Source organism: Sus scrofa, chromosome 14 (assembly GCF_054392235.1).
Source record: "Sus scrofa isolate SSC_HxYL_T2T_F1_AM1 chromosome 14, Sscrofa_HxYL_maternal_Yorkshire_Landrace_v2.0, whole genome shotgun sequence".
NCBI classification, from domain to species: domain Eukaryota; kingdom Metazoa; phylum Chordata; class Mammalia; order Artiodactyla; family Suidae; genus Sus; species Sus scrofa.
Window position 1 is genome coordinate 106,810,986 of NC_139396.1, and position 21,136 is coordinate 106,832,121.

Sequence of the window (21,136 nt, forward strand, 5' to 3'; positions counted from 1 at the left end):
ACACCAAAGTCCAGTAACTTCCTCACCAGATGAGTTTGCCCCAGGTGCATTCAGGTAGTAAACATAGCCAAAAATAAAATGCAATACACCAACAAAGTATTTCAGTATTTGGAATTCTGCTCATAGGACGCATTCTTTAATTTCAATTGTTCTGAAGTATTTATTTAGAGTCCCAAGTCTTAATTTTTTTTTTTTCCAGTTATCCACACAGGAAAACAAACAAACCAAACTCTGCTTGGATTGTCTCTGTGAATTTATAAAACATTCTTTTTGGAGCCATATATATATTTGATTTATCTACATTCGTTCAAATACTAGTAGTAGTCTTCTCTGGTTTCTTTATTCTGGGTGATTTTCTTTGAGATTATGTTTTACTTTTGTTGGCAGCAAGCCCAACATTCCAACATTATCATACTGTTTATTTTACTTTGTTTGCTAATGCACTGTCATTGCTAAGAAGACTTCACAACTTAGAATATGAATGTAACATCTGTTTTGGTTTTAATAACATTTCATTTTGCAAATGCTAATATGATTTTTTTTTTATACTTCAACAGAAAAATCTCAGATTATCATTCTAATGAAGGCTGGTTCCACATTCCAGTTCCTAAACACCGTGGCAGTGGCAGTGCCCTATTCTTTCTCCCCCTTTTTTTTTTTCTTTTTAAACTTTGAAAGAAGTATGACTATATGTTGCAAGCATAGTCTATACTACTATTTCCATTGTGTCACAACACTCACTTACCTGTCACAACTTGCCATGTCCTTCAATTGTCAAATTTTGGGGACCCTAAGCAATAGGTAAAATGTCTTTTTCTATCCTACCTGATCTTACATATTGAGGCAATTTTGTGTCATGTTATGGCATATGATTCATCTCTCATCCAGAAAATCAAAATCGTATATTCTAATAAAAGTCACACTGGAAAACTTTTGACCATTCATGTACACTAAGTTTTCAGCAGGCAAAGAAGATAAAAAAAGGGAAAAGTACGCCTGTTTGTGATGTTTAGTGGAGCAAGGATTGAGGGCAGAGTTGGTCTCTACACATGCAACTCATAAACTAGATAATAATGCTGGGACCCAGTGAAACATTCTTCACACACAGCAAGTTAAGGTAGTGAGGTTATATTTAAAACAACATTCTCAAAAAATTTTGTGTCCATTATAGGCTAGGTCCTGTGAACAACTCAAAGATTTCTAAGCACAAAACTTTTTTTGCCTCTAGGAGTTCCATTTAGTTGGGAAAAATAAAAATATATATAAAGAAGAAAAATAAAAACCAAAGTTAAGCTATGAGGGGTATGGAATTCCCATTGTGGTGTATTAGAAACTAATCCAACCAGTAACCATGAGGTTGTGGGTTCAATCCCTGGCCCTGCTCAGTGAGTTAAGAATCCAGCATTGCCAAGAGCTGCAGTATAGGTCACAGATAAAGTTCGGATCCTGTGTTGCTGTGGCCATGGAGTAGGCCGGTAGCTACAGCTTTGATTCAACCCCGACCCCTAGCCTGGGAACCTTCGTATGTCGAGGGTACAGCCTTAAAAAAATAAAATAAAAAAGATATGAGCACTAATTACTGAGATATTTGCAAGTACTATGGAAATTCAGAAATTGAGAAAGCATTCATAGCTGAGTATTCTTAAAGAAATACAGAAAAATAAAAACTGCAGTTAAATTCTGAATATTAAATTGATAGTTTGTGACTGAAGGAAGCTCTCTCCCAAGTCCTTGTTTTCTGGGGTTTTTTTTTGTTTTTCATTTTCCATTATCTTTGGGATTCCCTGAGAACTCTATTATTTATATTTTTTTTTCTTTTTTAAATTATAGTGGATTTACAATGTTCCTTCGATTTCTGCTATACAGCAAGGTGTCTTCTTTAAAGAGAGTTTGAACTTTTGTAGCTTTTTGGCTATAATATACTGTTTTATGCTGGATATTGGTTTGTGTGGTTATATGTATGGGGAGTAAGTGTTCTATAATTTTATGACCTACACTCCATCTTTTAGTGGGCTGTGATTTAGAAGTGGGCTGTGCCCTTCCTATCTTCCCTAGAGGGGACTGCAATAAGTTAATTGTCCTTTGCTAGGGTGGAAAAGGTTCTGTAAAAGGTTTTCCCCAGTTCATGATCACCTTATGCTGTGAAGAATACTCTGGATTTATTTCACAAAGATTACTCTTGCCCTCTCCCTGTCAGATCCAATAAGGGATCTTCTAATCTTCATTGTGAGAACATGGGGTTCCTGGAAGTCAAGCCCACCAGCCTCTTTTTAAGACCACGATCCTAGGAGTTTCACCCTCTCACATTAGTTCACACTCAGTAGCCAGTAATTTATAAAAGTAACACAAGTGTTTCTATGGGTTTGCATCTCCAGGGGCTTCTTCTCTAGGTAAGCAGATCTAGGTTGTGTCTTTCTGGATAGGACTGCCTCTTCAGACTTGAGGGTTAACAGTTTGCAATGGGAGTTCTCTGATGGGTTTAAGAGTCTGGTTTTCAGTTTTCACAGTTTTCTTATAAGGATGGGAATGGTGACTTCCAAGTGCCTTACAAATCAGACCTGAAACTGGAAGTCTTCAGTCAAAGACATTTCAAATGATCCTTTCTCCCAGACTTAGTCTACAAGTCAGAATAAAAATGTAAGTAATCAAAATAATGCTGCTGGAGTTCAAGTAAGGTGCCATAAATATGAAAAAATCATATAGGAAAAACTTTCTCCAAGAGCTGGTGGAGTTGACCATCATCATTTGAGAGGCTCTCATAGCTGTCAGTTCCACCTAGTGTGTACACCACCTATTTAACTCTTATCTCCAATCCTTTTTCCTACTTGGAATCTACCTCTTGATATATTTTATATTTATTCAAAGTTACCATGTGGTGTCAAGTACCTGAAATAGATTTGGATTCTGACTATTCCTTTTAAGGCTTGCATGCATCATCATCTATGCTTTGAATAGGTAGAAACTCAAGTATCACATAAGAGGAAAAAAAAGAAATCATGTTCTGGATAGTTTATGAATCACTTTGAGGTTTGGCTAAGAATGGGTTATATGCTAATGATTTGCCCACTATCTGGAGAAACAAACCTTTATCAGAAAGTCCAGAACTCTGCTCATGCTTTCCCCCACCTTTTTTTTTTTTGCTTTTTAGGGCCTCACCCACAGCCTATGGAAGTTCTTAGGCTAGAGGTTGAATTGGAGCTGTAATTGGTGGCCACAGCTGTGGCAGCTACACCATGGCCACAGAAACATAGGATCAAGCCACATCTGTAACCTACGCCACAGCTCACAGCAATGCCAGATCTCCAACCCACTGAGTGAGGTCAGAGCTCAAACCCACATACTCATGGATAATGGTTGGATTCATTTCCACTGCACCACAATGGGAACTCCTCATGCATGCTCTTAATAGAAGACTATAAAATGAAGCTTTGGTTCAATTACTTATGTAGTTATTGGATTAGGGCTCTCATTGTCATAAATGGTTCCTCCTCTTATAACTGTCATCCAGATACTGCAGAGGTTCTTAAGCACATCCTCACTCTAAGAAGAGGGCCCCTCTTCATGCTCCCATTGCCTGCATGAATAGGGGACAGTATTGCCAGCCACATGCATTCTCTTCCCAATTCCTAGTTCTCAAAAACAAATTTGAGCTGAGAGATGGAAGTTCTCTAAAGTACTTCTACATTTCAGGTGGAGGGAGAGGGCTCTAACAGTAATATTTCAAGAATACTTTTTTTTTTTTTTTGAGAATTAAGGTTTTATCTTCCTCGCTTTAGGACCCTACTATCAAGAGTAAGTTCATTGCTTTTTGATTAAAAAAAAATCAATCAGCCAATCACTATGGGTGAAATAATTTATGATAGAGAGAAAGCTGGCATCAGAGGTCACAATACTTCAGTTACACTAGTATAGATTCCTGCCAGGCTGTCACCCCTTGATTGCGTCAGTCATGGCATATGCTGTATGTTGAACTATCTGCACCCACAGTTCCTTCTATCCTATAATTATGTTGCCAGGAGCAATTTCTTCTCAGCAATAAATTTAGATCATGAAACAGATTACAATTGAGAGCACCATTCATAAAGCTTCTCCTCCTGTCTGATGCCATGAACCATGTATTTAACCTGCAAGTGACAGGGAGTATGGATTTAATTACAACTGGCCTGGTGTGAATCACTAATTAACAGGATGAGTCCTCATTTTCTCACAAGGCCCCAGACTAGAGATTTTATAAGACAAAATAAATTTTTGTAAAAAGACAGCTTCTTCTTGATTTCGGTGGCAAAAAAAAAACAAAAACAAAAACAAAAACAAACATGTAGCATACAAACCAAGTAAAAGTTTTTTTATACATTTGCATTTAAATTAATTGCAAACATCCCTACAATATTCTAAGATATGTGTTACTGTTCTATTTTACAGATTTAAAGAAAAATAAATGTGAGGCAAAGAATGTAGCAAACATATAAATGTTAGACACCCAGCAAGCTTGCTGTGATATCTATATATAGGTATTAGAAAACACTTATTCTACAGAATACATTCTTTTTCAAGCCCATGTTAGAGGGAACAAAATCTCTCCCCTCAGGTCCTTCATCTTCACTCTCAGCAGACACATTGCTTTCTATTTAGTAAGAAAAATGAATCTGAGAGAAAATAGCTACAAATTATGCAATTGACAAGAGCTTTATCTCCAAAATATACAAACAACTCATACAACTCAACAACAACAACAACAACAACAACAAAAAACAACCCAATCAAAGAATGGGCAGAAGACCTTAACAGACATTTCTCCAAAGAAGACATATGGATGGCCTGCAGTTCTTAGAGGGCAGTTCATAGTGATATATAGGCCTTCTTTAAGAAATAAGAAAAATCTGAAACCACCTAATTAATCACCTATAAGAATTAGAAAAAGAACAAGTAAAACCAAAATCAGCAGAAGGAAGGAGATAATAAAGATTAGAGAGGAAGTAAATAAACTAGATACTTAAAAAACTGGGGTGGAGGGGGAATCAATAAAACAAAGAGCTGGTTCTTTGAAAATTGGCAAACCTCTGACCAGGCTCACCAAGAAAAGAGAACACCCAGTTAAACAAAATAAGAAATCAAAGAGGAAAGATCACAACTGATACCAGAGAAATACAAAAAAAAAAAAAAAAAAAAAAGAGAGAGAGAATCCTATGAACAATAATACACTAACAAACTCAAACAATCTAGAAGAAATACACAAGTTTCAGGAAACAAATAGCCCACAAAAACTAAAAAAAAGAAGAAATAGCTAACTTGAACAGACTGATCACTAGACATGAAATACAATGTGTTTAGAAAACAAAAAAACTCCCTTAAAACAACATCCCAGGGCCAGAGCTTCAAAGGTGATTTCTACTAAACATACAAAGGAGAATTTGTACCAATTTTTCTCAAACTCTTTCAAAAGACTTAAGAGGAAGGAACTCTCCCTAAGACATTTTATGAAAACACAATCACTCCAATGCCAAAATCAGGCAGACACACTATCAACTAAGAAAATTACAGGCCAATATCGTTGATAAATATAGACATAAAAACTCAATAAAATATTAGCAAACTGAATCCAACAACACATAAAAAGATCATATACTACCATCAAGTTGGATTCATCCAAGGGTCATAAGGATGGTTTAACATAGTTAAAATCAATTAATGGGATACACCACATCAAAGAAAGAAAAAGCCTGGCATTCCCTGGTGGTCTAGTAGTTAAGGATCTGATGTTGTCACTGCTGTTGTACTGGTTTGATCCCTGGCCCAGGAACTTATGCATGCCATGGGCATGACCAAAAAAATAAAAAAAGAAAAAAGAAAAAGAAAAAAAAGACAAAAACCACAGGAGCATCTCAATAGACACAGAAAAAGCATTTGATAAAATTCAACATCTATTCATGATAAAACTTGTTACCAAAGTGGATATATTTCAACACAATAAAAGCTGTTTATGACAAACCCACAGCCAGTACAATACTTAATGGTGAAAAGCTGAAACCCTTCTTCTAAAATCTGGAACAATGCAAGGATGCCCATACTTACCACTTCTCTTTAAAAGAGTGTTGGGATACCTAACCACAGAAATCATACAGAAAGAAATATAGAGATGAGGTAAAACTGTTGTTATATGTAGATGACATGATACTACATACAGAAAACTCTAAAGCTTCCACACAAAAACTATGCAAACTGATAAACAAATTCAGAAAGGGAGAATATTAACATAAAAAAATCAGTGGCATTTCTTTTCACTAACAATAAAATATCAGACAGGAAATGTTAACAAACAATTACTTCTAAAATCACATTAAAAAAAAAAAAACTTTTAGGAATAAACCTGACAAGGAGATGAAAGACATGTGATGAGAACTACAAAACATTCATAAAGGAAACTGAAAATTATTCAAAGAAATGGAGAAATATCCCATGCTCTTGGATTTAAGAATTAATATTGTTAAAATAGCCATACTATCCAAAGCAATCTACAGATTTAATGTAATCCCTACCAAATTACCCATGACATTTCTCACAAAGCTGGAATAATCCTAAAGCTGACATGCAACCATAAATGACCAAGAATTGCCATAGCAATCCTTAAGAAAAAGAATAAAGCAGAAGGCATAACCCTCTCAGACCTCAGACAATACTACAAAGCTACAGTAATCAAAAAAGCATGATAATGGCCCAAAAAATGACATATGACTCAATGACCAGAATAGAGTACCCAAAAATAAACCCAAACACTTATGGACAATTCATCTTTAACAAAGGAGAAAAGAATTACAAAAGGAAAAAGAAAGTCTCTTCAGCAAGTTATGTTGGAAAAATTGAACTACCACATGTAAATCAATGAAGTTAGAACATATCCTCATACCACACAAAAAATAAACTCAAATTTGCTAATAAAATACTGATATGTAAGACATGACATGGAGTTCCTGCTGTGGCATAGTGTGTTAAGAATCCAACTGCAGCAATTTGGTGTTGGTTTGATCCCTGGACTACTGCAGTGGATTAAAGGATATAGCATTGCTGCATCACAGGTCACAGGTATGGCTCAGATTTAATCCCTCGCCTAGGAACTTCCATATGCTGTGGGTGTGGCCGTTTGAAAAAAAAGACATGCCATAATAAAATTCTAGAAGAGGCCATTGGTAAAACATTCTCTGACATAAATCATACCAAAGTTTCCTTAGTTTTCAAAGTTTTCTTTTCCCCTTTGTATATTCTTTCCTCCTTTGTTAAACATGAATTATCCATAAGTGTTTGGGTTTATTTCTTAGTCTCCCAAGACAGTGGAAATAAAATAAAATCTCCCAAGACAGTGGAAATAAAATAAAAAATAAACAAATGGGACCTAATAAAATTTAAAAGTTTTTGCCCAGCAAAGGAAACCATACCAAAAAAAAAAAAAAAGAGAGAGAGAGAGAGAGAGAAAGACAACCTACAGATTGGGAAAAAGTAATTACAAATAATGTGACCAACAGGAGCTTAATTTCCAAAATACACAATACAACTCAGTAACAGCAACAACAAAATCAAAGAACAGGCAGAAGACCTAAATAGATATTTCTCCAAAGAAGAAATACAGATGGTTAAATAGGCACATGGAAAGATGCTCATCATCATTACTTATTAGAGAAATTCATATTGAAATTACAATGAAGTACCACCATACACCAGTCAGAAGGGCCATCATTAAAAAATGTACAAATATAAATGTTGGAGAGGGTGTGGAGAAAAGGGAATCCTCTTACACTATTGGTGGGAATGTAAATTAGTGCAGCCACTATAGAAAACAGTATGGAGGTTCCTCAAAACACTAAAAATAGAGTTTCCATATGATCCAACAATCCCACTCCTGGGCATATACCAGACAAAACTATAAATTGAGTAGATATGTACTCCCCTATGTCTATAGCAGAAATTTTTACTATAGCCAAGACATGGAAACTACTTAAATATCCATTGATAGATGATAGGATAAAGATATAGTGTAAATATACACCATGGAGTATTCCTCAGCTGTAAAAAAGAATGAAATAATGCCAATTGCAGCAACATGAATGGATCTAGAGATCATAGTAAGTGATGTAAGTCAGATAGAGTAAGACAAATATTATATCACTTACATATGGAATATAATAAAAATGATAAAAATGAATTTATTGGCAAAACAGAAACAAACTCACAGATTTTAAAAACAAATTTATGGTTACCAAAAGAGAAATGAAGGGGAGAGATAAATTAGGAGTTTGGGATTAACATGTACATATCACTATATAGAAAATAACCAATATGAACTCTACTCAATATTCTGCAATAACTTATATGGGAAAGGAATCTGAAGAAGAATGAATATATGTTAACTCAATCACTTTGCTGTATACCTGGAAAAAAAAAACAGTATTATAAAGCAACTACATTCCAATAAAATTAAATAATATACTTTAATAATAAAATAATAAATGTATGGGGGTAAAATGGGAGGAAGAATGGTGAAAATGAAAATAGGAAATGAGCATCAGGGTTGGTATCAATTGCTAGAATAATTTTGAACGTAGTTTTATTATACATAATCATATTCAAAGTGTATCACAGTGTTCATAGGAATCAAATGAAGGACATTTGAAAACAGTAAAGTAAAAGTTTTGTAGAGAGGTTTACATAAATGGTTAAAATTAATAACAACAGAATTCAACTATATGCTTTCTACAAGAAACTTACTAAGATCTAAGGACACACATAGGCTGAAAGTGAAAAGATGGAAAAAGATATTCCATGTAAATGAGAACCAAAAGAGAGCAAGTGTGTCTATACTAATCAAATAAGATATAATTTAAGTCAAAAACCATCGTAAGAGACAAAAAAAAAAAGAATATTACATAATGATAAAAGGATCCATTCGCAAAGGAGATATAACAATTTAAAGTATTTCTGCACCAAACCTCAGATATCCCAAATATAGGAAGCTAAATATTGACATAATTGTAAGGAGAAATAGGTAACAACATAATGGTAAGAGTTTCCATGTCCCACTTTCAAGAATGGATTAAAAAAAACGACAGAAGATCAATAAGGAAATATAGCACTAGAGCAATACTATAGACTAATTGGACATAACAGACATACACAAAACACTCCACCTAATAGAATATATATTCTTCTCAAGTGCACATGAATAGATCACATGCTGGGCCACAAAGCAAGTCTTAAAAAACTCAAGAATACTGAAATTATACAAAGTATACTTTCCAATCACAATGGAATGAAACTAGAAATCAATAGCAGAAGGAAAACTGGAAAATCCACGAATCTGTGAAAATCAGTCAGCACACTCTTGAACAGTAAATGGGTCAAAGAAGTTAGAAAGAATATTAGAAAATACCTTGAAACAAATGAAAATGAAAAACATAACACCAAAAATTATGGGATGCAGTGAAAACAGGGCTAAGAGAAATGTTCATACCTATAAATGAGTACCTATTTAAAATCTTAAGTCAAAAATCTAACTTTATACCTTAAGAGACTAGAAAAATAAATAAAACCAAACTTAGAAGACAAGAGATAGAGTAAATTTTAAAGCAGAGAGAGATAAAATACATAACTTTTTTAAAGTGAAAAGATCAACAAAATTAATAGAGTCATCCCTCAGTATCCACAGGGTATTGGTTCCAGGCGCCCATACATACACTGAAATCTGAGGAAGTTCAAGTCTCTATATACAATGGTGTAATTCAGTTGAACCTATGTATCCATGGCTATCAAATGATGCAGGAGCCCATGAGTACAGAGGGCCAACTGTGTATTTATTGGAAAAACAAACAATCCCCACTTATAAGTGGACCCACACAGTTCAAACTTCTGTTGTTCAAGGGTTAACTGTAGTTGTTTATGTGAAGGAATAAAATTGATAAATTCTTGACCAGATTAAAAAAGATCCAAATAAAAATCTGAAATAAAAGGATTAAAATTAAATGTCCTAGAGACTAAGGTGACTACAAGTGAATGCTATGAATAAATGTACACCAACAAATTGGATAATCTAGAAGAATGGATAAATTTCTGGAAATATACAACCTACCAATGAAATATAAAACCTACCAGATTTCTTCTGAATCATTAAGAAAATCTGAACTGGCGAACAAGTAAGGATATTGAATCAGTAATCAAAAATCTCCCAATAAAGAAAAACTCAGTACTGAATGGCTTAATGCCTATCTTTCTTAGGTTCTTCCCCCAAAACCTGATGAGAACACTTAGAAACTCATTTTAGAGGTTGGCATCATCCTAAAACCAAAACCAGCCCCCCAAAATAGTATAAGAAAACTACAGAACAATATCCCTGATAAATATTGATGCAAAATCTTTAACAAAATACTAGAAAATCGAATTCAACAGCACATTAAATAGTTTTTACACCATGACCAAATGAGATTTACATTGGAATGCAAGGACAGTTTAATAAGTTCCCCAATCAGTATAATATACCTCATTAATGGAAAGAACAAAAACCACATTATCACCTAAACTGATGCAGAAAAAGCATTTAAAATTTCAACACCCATTCATCATAAAAACTAGAAATAGAAGAAAACTACCTCTACATAATAAAAGCAATATATGTAAAACCCCAACAAACATAGTACTCAATGGTGAAAGATAGAAAGCTTTTCTTCTAAGATCAGCAACAAGACAAGAATGCCTGCTTTCACCTCTTCAACACAGTAATGAAGTGGTAGCCAGAAAATTAGGTTTTAAAAATAAATCAAAAAGTCATTTCATGCCAGAAAGGAAGAAATACAATCTCTGTTCACAGATGACATGATCTCATATGTAGAAAAACTTAAAGATCGCTCTCCACCCCCAATAGAGGGAGAACATTACAACTAATTAACAAATTCAACAAGGTTGTAGGATACAAAATTCAATGCACAAAAATCAGCTGCATTTTTATACACTAACAAAGACCAATCCAAAAAGAAAATTAAAAAAAAATCACATTTACCATAGCATCAAATTATGAATAAACTTAGCCAAGGAGATAAAAGATCTATAGAATGAAAATTATAAAATATTGCTGAATGAAATTAAAGAAGACACAACTAAATAGAAATATATACATGTTCATAGATTAGAAGACTAAATACTATTAGAATGTCCATACTACCCAAAGTGATCTACAGATTCAAGCAACCCGTACTAAAGTCCAAATGACAATTTTTTGCAGATATAGAAAAATCCATTTGGAATCATAAGGAATCCTGGGTGGCCAAAACAAACTTGAAAAAAAAAAAAAAAGGAAAGAAAATTTGGAGCTCTCACACTTTGATGTCAAAACTTATTGCAAAGGTACAGTGATCAGAACAGTGTGGTCCTGGCATAAAACATACATATAGACCTATGGAACAGCACAGAGAGCCCATAAATAAACCCTTGCATATATGTTCAAATAATTTTTGACATGGGTGCCAGGAGCATTCATGGAGAAAAGAGTAGTCTTTTCAATCAATGGGCCAGGAAAACTGGATATCTATACACAAATCAAGTCAAACACTTAAGTCACATACAAAATCAATCTGAAGTCAATCAAAGAAGTATATGGAAGAACTAAAAGTAAAATTTCTAGAAGAAAACAGGGTAAAATTTTCATGACATCGAATTTGGCAATGATTTCTTAGGTATGACACAAAGCACAGACAACAAAAGAAAAAGTAAATTGGACTACATCAAAATTTAAAACAGTACAACAAAAAGCATTTGATAGACTGAAAAGGCAACCTAGAGAAAGGCAACCTAGAAAATGGAAGAAAATGTCTATATATCATACCTGATACGGGGTTAATATTCAGAATATATAAAACTTCTACAACTCAACAGCATTAAAACAACCTGATTTTTTTTAAATGGGCAAAGGATTTGAATAAACATCTCTCCAAAGATGATAAATACATGGCTATTAAGTACATGAAAAGATGTTTAATATTACTAATCATTAGGGAAATTAAATCAAAACCATCAAGAGGTACCACATTGTACCCTTTAGAATGGCTACTATCAAAAAAGAAAGAAAAAAAGAAAGAAAAAGAAAGAAAATAACTGTAGTTATGACAAGAATGTGGATAAACTGGAACTGATGGACATTGTCAGTGGGACCCTAAAATGGTATACGCACTATGAAAAATGGGGTAGCAGTTTCTAAAAAATTAAAAATACAATTACCATTACGACCCTGCAATTCCATTTTGGGGCATATACCCAAAAATGAAAGCAGGGACTTGAACAGAAATTTGTACACCCATGTTCATAGCAGCATTATTCACAACAGACAACAGATTGAAGCAACCCAAGTGTCCATCAATGGATGAATAAACTCAAAATGTGACATGTGATATTTACAAGCAATGAATTATTATTCAGCCTTAAAAAGGAAAAAAAAAATTCTCACATGTGCTACAACATGGATAAACCTTGAGGACATGATGCTAAGTGAAATAAGTCAGTTACAAAAAGCAAATACTGTATGATTCAACTTCTGAGGTATCTAGCACACTCGAATTTAGAGACCAAATAGAATGTTGGTTGCCAGGAGCTGAGCAGAAAGGAGAATGGGGAGGTATCTTTTAATAGGTACGAGGTTTCAGTTTTGCAAGAGCTTTCTGTAGATGGATGGTCGTTATAGTAACACCACAACCTGAACATATTTAATGCCACTAAACTGTACTCTTAACAGTTATGATGGTCAGTTTTATGTGTTTTAACAGAAAGTAATCCAAGAAAATATTCCAGAAATTGAAGACCTGAATCTAGACATTGAATCCAGTGGACTGGAGGAAATTAACTCAGAATGATTAACTCTAAGACATATGCCACAAAAACTATTAGACTTTACTGTAAAGATAAAAATTCCTCAGTGCCTGCGGGGGTGGGGGGAATTACAAGGTCAAAGGAATTAGAATACTGGATTTATCAAAAACATATAATTAAGGCAACACTAGAGCAAAATTTTCAGGACACTTAAATATGTGAATTGAAGATATTATAATGAACCAAGTGGGAACTGGTCCCCTTCCTCATCTGAGGCTCTGAGGTGCAGAGCCTACCACTGCCTATCAGGTCTGAAGGTTGATTTTTACCTCCAGCCTCTGTGTCTTTCTGCTCCTGCTCTTGGGCAAGGTACTTTCTGTCTTCCAACTTCTGTTACTTAGCAAGGTAAAAGAGGGCAATGATAACTACCACCTTATATAGTAATTGTGATACTTGGAGCAAATAATTTATGGCATTCTGTCTCCAAGGGATGAAATGACTTGCTTACAGTCACAAGAAGATGGAAAAGTTTGTCCCAGAGAGATGGGTTTTACAAAATGGACAGGACTTTTCTAAATGGCTCAGGACAAATGAGAGAAACATTCCCTGAAGGTTAAATTGGCCTCCATTTCTTGCAGAGGTCACTCCATACTACCCTCCTTTGCGGATGGAATGGGAAGAAAATTACCATTATTTTGTTTGAGACATTCCTTTGCTACTGCCTGCATTTTTTTTTTTTCCCATATAGTAACTAAATATTCACACTCCAAGTTGGAGTATCTGAGTATCATTACGGGTTGTGAGCTCTTCTCCCTGAGCCATCCAATCACTGTGGACTGAGAGACTCCATATCTGAATCTCTGCTTGCGAAGGGAAGAGGAGCTCTTCATGAAGAAGTTTGAATTTGGAAATTCCAGGGTAATTTCTCCCATTAAGCCATCTTTAGCCTTTGTCGATTGCGCCGGGATTATTTCAGACAAGTGAGGGAGGCCTGGGTCTTTTTCTACTTTCTTGAGCTGAAATGAAGAAACCCATCGGGCAGGCCCAAGCCTCTTCCATCTCCCAGGCTTGGAAATCTCCAAATTATTTCTGAACTTCACAGAATATCAAATCATTTGTGAACTAGGGAGGAAAAAAAAAATCCCAGGGCCACTTCAACTCTTCCATGATAGCTCTTCTGATTTGGGGAAGTTTTTTGGGTTGTTTTAGTTTTGAAGCCTTTTATTCTGTTAAATTTTAATCATAAATGAAAGCAAGAGACAAGATGATGAACCTGACAACCCCATCACTCAACAGATAAATAGCAACACCTGGCCAGTTTTATTTCATCCACCCACCCATTCCACTCATCTCACAACTCACCACCCTGAATTATTCTGAAGTAAATCCCAGACACATAATTTCACTAAATATATATGTATGTAACATACAGAAATTTTTTTTTAACTAGCTCCATATTGCTGAATTTTTAGGTTGGTTCTACTTTTTCTCTTTTTCCCAGTTTTATTACGTTATAATTGACAAGAAATCCCTTTTAATATAATCAAAAGTTCATTTTTAAATCCCTGAGCCTCTCAGAAAGTCCTACTGCCAAACTCCACCATACAGCAACCACAGACAATTATACCAGTGACACAAGCTGGCTCCAGCCTATAAACCTCCATTTTTTAAGGATGAAAGCTCAAATTCCTGCAAAACACTAGTATAATAGCTAGGCTGCCTCCCACCAAAGAAACTCACCGTGGGAAGCTGTGCTGAGTCTCTAGTCCAAGGTCTTTCAGAGAAAAAGTGATGTGCTCTGGAGAAGCACAAACATACCTCTGAGGCACCTACCCTGGACATGGCTCCGCCCCAGACACACCTCTTAATCACTTTAGCTAATCCACCTTTTCAAAACCCAGCTTCTCCTCATTGAGGACCAACTGAATCTCATGTTCTTATTTAATCTCCCTATTACTCATAACATAGATACTATTTTATTCCCACTTAGGCCTGAGAACTCTGGGGGCAGAGAGGTTTAGACCAAAGTGAGCCTCTGACCAAACCACTGTGATCTCTGACCTCATGCTTGTCACTATCACCCTAGTACGTTATGGGCCATGGACTGTGTGAGGACAGAAGCCTTGTCAGGCTCACAGATGATCCACATTGTCAATACATAATTGGCTAAGGAACTAAGAATGGAAGCCTGAGAGGCCAGAAATAGTGAACAAGGATTGCAGACACTGGTTTATTTGCTAATTCATCTTACCCTTAAAACAGCTCTCTCAGATAACCCAAACCTCCATTTTACATAGGAGGAAATTTCAGGCTTTTGGGGTTTTATTCCCAAATGTGTGAGAGAAGGTTATTTTATACTCAGGTATGGAAAATACAACACATGTTTGACAGCTGTTTCAGATTAATCCATCTGAATTCCAAAGGGTCCACGTCTCCCTTTCTTTTAAAATAAATGGCTACAAATTTATGTGGCAGGCCCAAAGAATAGATCTTTCATACATTACCTTACTTAAATCTTAGAGTGGCCCTATATAGATATATAACATGTATACCCGTGGACTCTAAGAAGAAGAATATTCCTAGAGGAACATAAAGCAGATAAAAGTAAAGTTTGTAATTGATCAAGTTAATAGCCAAGATACAGGTGGAGGGAGAGCCCATGTTTCCGACTTAATTCCAACATGAATCATGCCTCACCAACGAAAATGAGTAAGCACGAGGAACAGACCTGATGGGCAGGTGAAATCATGGGAGGTAATGTTAATAGGTTAGCACTATAGCCAGTTCTTAGGCTGTCTGCTTGGGGTCTGAGGCTCAACTAGCCCATTTGGCAGTATCAGGTGCTTTGAGGGAGTTGAGGGGAATATTTTGAGAGCTGGAAGTATTGGAGAAGACTGGAGACCAAGAGAGACAAGCAAACCAAAATCAGTTTGGACCTAACCTGATTTCTCTGCTTTTTTTCCCCAATAATTCAAAGTTCAGATCAACTTTTTTCGGTTTTGTTTTTTTCTCTCAGTACCTTGAATTTATATTCAGCAACTACATTTCCTGTGCCTCCTCCATAAAGCTGCTTCCCCAAACCATTTTATACCAGACACTTTTACCTCCCTGCTTTACATTTTTTCACAACTCTAGTCAGTCCCACCCCTGTTCCCACCTCATTATTTAGACATCACTGGTGAAAGCCAACAAACCAGCCCCTCAAATGCCTGATGTTGGGGTTCATCTTCCCCCTAACTCTTCAAACATTGCTGGTCAATTGTTTTTGTTTGTTTCAATTCTTAAACTCTTACTTCAAATTATTTAGGTTAACCTTGGCTTCAAGAGGTGTCCACTGAGACTTTTATACTTTAAAATACATCATAGGGAGTTCCCATCTTGGCTCAGTGGTTAACGAATCTGACTAGGAACCATGAGGTTGCGGGTTTGATCCCTGGTCTTGCTTAGTGGGTTAAGGATCTGGCGTTGCTGTGAGCTGTGGTGTAAATCGAAGATGCAGCTCAGATCCTGCATTGCTATGGCTCTGGCGTAGGCCGGCAGCTACAGTTCCTATTGGACCCCTAGCCTGGGAATGTCCGTATGTTGGGGGTGTGGCCATAGAAAAGGCAAAAAGACAAATAAATAAAAATACATCATAATCGTAAGAGCCCAACATATACCAGGTCCTGTGTATTGAGCCTTGTAATACAGCTGTGAAGAGCACAGATACAGTCTCTGAGCTCAGAAAATCAACGTTTAGATAAACTTTTAAAAGTACTTAACTCCCAGTGATCATCTGCAAGGAAAAGTCAGAACTTTCTAGATGGCCTAATAGGGAGTTTCATGACCTGGCCACTACTTGCATTTCAACCTTAGCTTTGAGACTCCATGATCTCTTGCAGAGTCTTAGCTCCAACCAGACTTGGCCACTTCCAGACGCTGAGGTACCCTCTGCCCTCCTGGCCTATACATCTGCTTCAGGTGCCAAAAGAGTTCCTGATGACTTTAGAGGAAAACAACCAAAAGCCAATTGATCAACATGGCAATTTGACTAAAAGGATCATCTGGTTAAAAAGAAAAGAAAAAAGACTATATTAACAACAGGTGGGGAATTCTGCTTGCAGCTTGGCCCTGCTCAGTAGGTTAAGGATTCATTGCTGCCATGAGTTACAGTGTAGGTTGCAGACACGGCTAGGATCTAGTGTTACTGTGGTTGTGGCTTAGGCCAGCAGCCACAGCTTCAATTTGACCCCTAGCCTAAGTATTTTTCTCTGGGGTTTACACACATGCCCCTCTGAATTTTGTGATTTTCTCTAATTTTTGGATCCAATGAATTTTTAACTCATTTTCCCCATTGCTTTTGAGACGTTGAAAGTTAAAATTGAATGCTCCAACATATGGTTAATCCCATTTGCCTACTTCAAAAATATAACATTTTCCTTCTATATAGAGTTTTGAAACAGAATATTGTATTCAATAATTTATTGATCAAATATTTCTGAGCTCCTACTACTATGTTTGTTACTTCCAAATTTAGGCCATTTTTTTCTTCATTTTTGTTTTTACAAAGATGTTGCATTTGCCTTTATATGATCGTCTTTTTTTTCTTTCTCAAAGGGAATGTATATGCTCAAAGGGAAATTATTAGGCAATCATCTCATCCCTTCTCCTATGCTGAAATATAGGTTATTCATGGTGAGAGGTGATCTCTGTTGAACTGTATGCCATGTGCAGCAATATTCCACAAAAAGGAGTAAAACTGTTCACAAAGATATAAAAATGCCTTGGAGGTTAACCACAAGTCCACAAGCCTAGTGGGGTCAACTGACAATAGGCCAATGGACCCCTGGGAGTCCCCAGACAGCCCTGGAAGTCCACACCTGGATTTGTGAGAGCTGTACCTAATCCTAACGGTAGTGCAAGTTCATGTGCCCAATAAACAGTGAGGCTACTACACAGTACTGAAATGTCAGTGTGGAGCAGAGAAATGTCTACTGAAGGGCTATGCAAGGAGATGGATGCCTCGTGCCCCCCAAAAGTCCTGAACTTCCTTAACAAAACTGTAAAGCATTTTTAAAAGCCATTGGGCAGGGGGTGGGGGGTATCACAGGTTACGTGATTGGCTTGTGATTGGGTGATGGTGAGGTAACAGGGCAGGGTCAGAGAGTTGATATTATCAATCCTTAGGCTACAGGAGGCCTGGGGCCTATATGACCATGGCTATCAAGGAATTATCATCTTGGAGTTCCTGTAGTGGCACAGCAGAAACAAATCTGAATAGGCAGCTTCTCAGCTCTGGCGACAGCCCTGTGGCTGTAGTGTACTAGCTCCAGCAGCTCTGTGGCTGCGGTGGATCAGCTCTTTTACCCGGCCGAGAAACCAAGCGAGCACTCGGAGAGTTGGAAAACTCAGATTTATTACGCCGGCGGGGTCAGAGAAGACCTGAGCCCCGAAGAGGGGTTTCACAAGGCTTTTATGAGCTAGTTCTTCCAGGTCCATGCTTGGCGGACCACTGGCAAAGTAATAAGATTCAGAAACAAGTTTACAGAAGCAGATGTGTGGGAGAGGGGTGGTTGGGACAGTTGGCTGGACTTTGCTTAGTCATCATGGCCGGGGTCTCTCCCTTCTATCTTTTTATCGGGACATTTTCTCCATGAGGCTGCGGGTTCAATCCCTGGCCTTGCTCAGTGGGTTAAGGATCCAGCATTGCTGTGAGCTGTGGTGTAGGTAGCAGATGCAGCTAGGATCTGGCATTGCTATGGCAGTGGCATAGGCCGGCAGCTACAGCTCCAATTAGACCCATAGCCTGGGAACCTCCATAAGTAGCGTACTTCTGAGAGGAGCTAAAGCAGAGAATATGGGTATGTAGTTCTCCTTGGCACATAAGTCTTTCCTTGCCCCTCTTTCTTTTTATTTTTTTGGCCACACCCATGGCATCTGGAAGCTCTCAAGCCAGGATAAAACCCAAAACCCCACTGATGACAACACAGGATCCTTAACCCACTGTGCCACAGGAGAACTCCTTGTTCCCTGTTTCTTAATTGCAGGATAATGCCTTCAGTTTCTTAGACTTCCCAGAGTTCCAAGGAGCAGATTCAAACAGTTGCTAATCAGGGAAGTAAGGGAATGCAGAAACAAAGAAGGAACAATCTATAAACTATACTGCAGCAATTAAAGTAGGATCCTGGCTCCTCCTGAAGGAATATGCATAAAAATATCTCTGAGTTCTTCTAAATGGAACTAAGGTCCCCACCCACACAGAGGATGATAACTTCAAGCTGAGTATAAGACTCCTGGAACTGTGCTGTTACCTTACCACCAACCAGTCAGAAGAAGTCACACACTTGAAGCCCTTAGCCCAAATTTTGGCTCTAAAAATTTTTCCCTGAAAACCATCAGGCAGTTAAGGCTTTTTTTTTGGTGGGGGGAGGGTATGAGCCACCCAATTCCTTGCATGGCCCTGCAGTAAACCTTTCTCTGTTCCAAACTCCGGCCTTTCAGTTTTTTGGCCTCACTGTGTATCAGGCACATAAACTTGCACTAACAATTTTGGCTCAGTTACTCTAACATATACAATGTACTATCTGGGAAATTGTCTTTAAAATCCTCTAAAAATTCTAAAAATCAACAAAACAGGAAATGACATGTTAAAAGATTCACAAAATATTAGTATAAACAGAAAAGTATGGCCATTTTTACAATATTGATTTTTCCAATCCACGAGCATGGAATATCTTTCCATTTCTTTGCATCTTTGATTTCTTTGATTAAAGTTTTATAGTTCTCAGTATATAAGTCCTTTACCTCCTTGGTCAGGTGTATTCCGAGGTATTTGATTTTGTGAGATGCAATTTTAAAAGGTATTGTATTTTTGTATTCCTTTTCTAATATTTTTGTATTCCTTTTCTAATATTTCATTGCTGGTATACAGAAATGCGACTGACTTCTGAATGTTAATCTTATATCCTGCTACTTTGCTGAATTTTTATCTGTGATCAAAAGTAAACAGGTCTGACAAAGATATTTAACATCTCTATTGAAGTATTAAAACCACATTCCATAAATTTAATGAATTTGGCAAGCTGATAATTCAGCAAATTGTCTTCGAACCTACTGGGTTTTGTTGAGATGATTTTATGTAAATTTCCCATTGAATGAATTGTATTTTCTCAAACTGAATTTTAGTCATTCGCTTTCTTCTCCTTCTCATATCATAACACTTGAAGTATAACAATCAAAAGTAGAACAACAGCCAACATTTATTGAATTTTCACTTTATGCCACCTCTAAACTAATCACTTCCCAAGCATGTTAAAAAAAAAAAACCATGGTCCTATAGGCCAAAATCCTGCAAAAATCTAATCATCATCACCACCACCAACAACAGCACCATCATCATCAATCATCAGCATTATTTGAATTTATATTTTTATGTGAAGACAAACAGACCCTGGTTCTGAAACCAAGAAGGGCCCTGTGGGGCTCCTGGGCACAAAAGCCTTTCTGTGTCCCCCATTTCTTATTTTTAGGAAATGGGCCTCATTCAGCCTCCAAGGCCTTCCCTAAGTTCCAAGGGGCAGGTTTAGACAGCTGCTGATCAGGGAAGGGAGAGGATGCAAAGACAAGGGAGGAACAGTCAAGCAACAATATAAGGTCTTCAGGCTTGATCCTGGTTCCCCCTCAAGAGACACACATAATAATGCAGGCATCTATACATGAGAGTGAGAGCACATTCCTTGGGGTTCTTTTAGAAATGAATACTTTAAAACTGAGCAGCTTGGAGCCGGTCCTTGTGCTTCTCCTTCGTCTGATTGCACTCTAAACATAATTACCTGTAAACTAAAGATTAGGCACCCTGAGCACAAGTGCCTGTGGGTTACGGATTATAAGTACATAATGTTTTTCAGGAGCATTCCTAATTTGTTCTAGTCTCTGATCAATGTGCCCTTTTCACAAGTATTGTTATTCTAGGAAAAGTTAAGACGCCATGCCCAGAAGACAACCACCAGAATCACGCTTAGATCTCCTGACACCCACTTTTGATGACCAAGATTCTCTGAAAAAATACATGTTTGTCCCAACACTGATCCTTATCTGAAACCCTGTTTTTTCCTTCTAGACTATAAATTTCCCTGCAGTTCTTCCTCGAAGGGGGGCACAGTCTTTAAGGCATTAGCCTGTGGTGGCCTCTTTTGCCCAGCAAAGCAATACAAGCTATTTTTTTCTCCTTCACCAAAAACTGTCTCCACATTTCTATTCAGCACCACTGGACATAAGCTGGGTTTTGGCAACAGTCCCCCACAGTTTTACCACATTCTAC

General features: G+C 36.9%; 1 long non-coding RNA gene across 4 annotated transcripts in view; it reads right to left on the reverse strand.

Moving 5' to 3' along the window:
* Positions 1-21,136, reverse strand: part of LOC110256712 (uncharacterized) — a 451,478-nt gene that overhangs the window by 197,883 nt on the left and 232,459 nt on the right. For 2 of the 4 annotated variants that reach the window (XR_002338610.2, XR_014828204.1), the window contains exon 1: positions 14,578-14,679. The exons of the other annotated variants lie outside the window; for them this stretch is intronic. This is a non-coding gene — a long non-coding RNA (uncharacterized LOC110256712). Of the gene's footprint in view, positions 1-14,577; positions 14,680-21,136 lie in introns of those variants that run through there. 4 annotated transcript variants of the gene reach the window in all.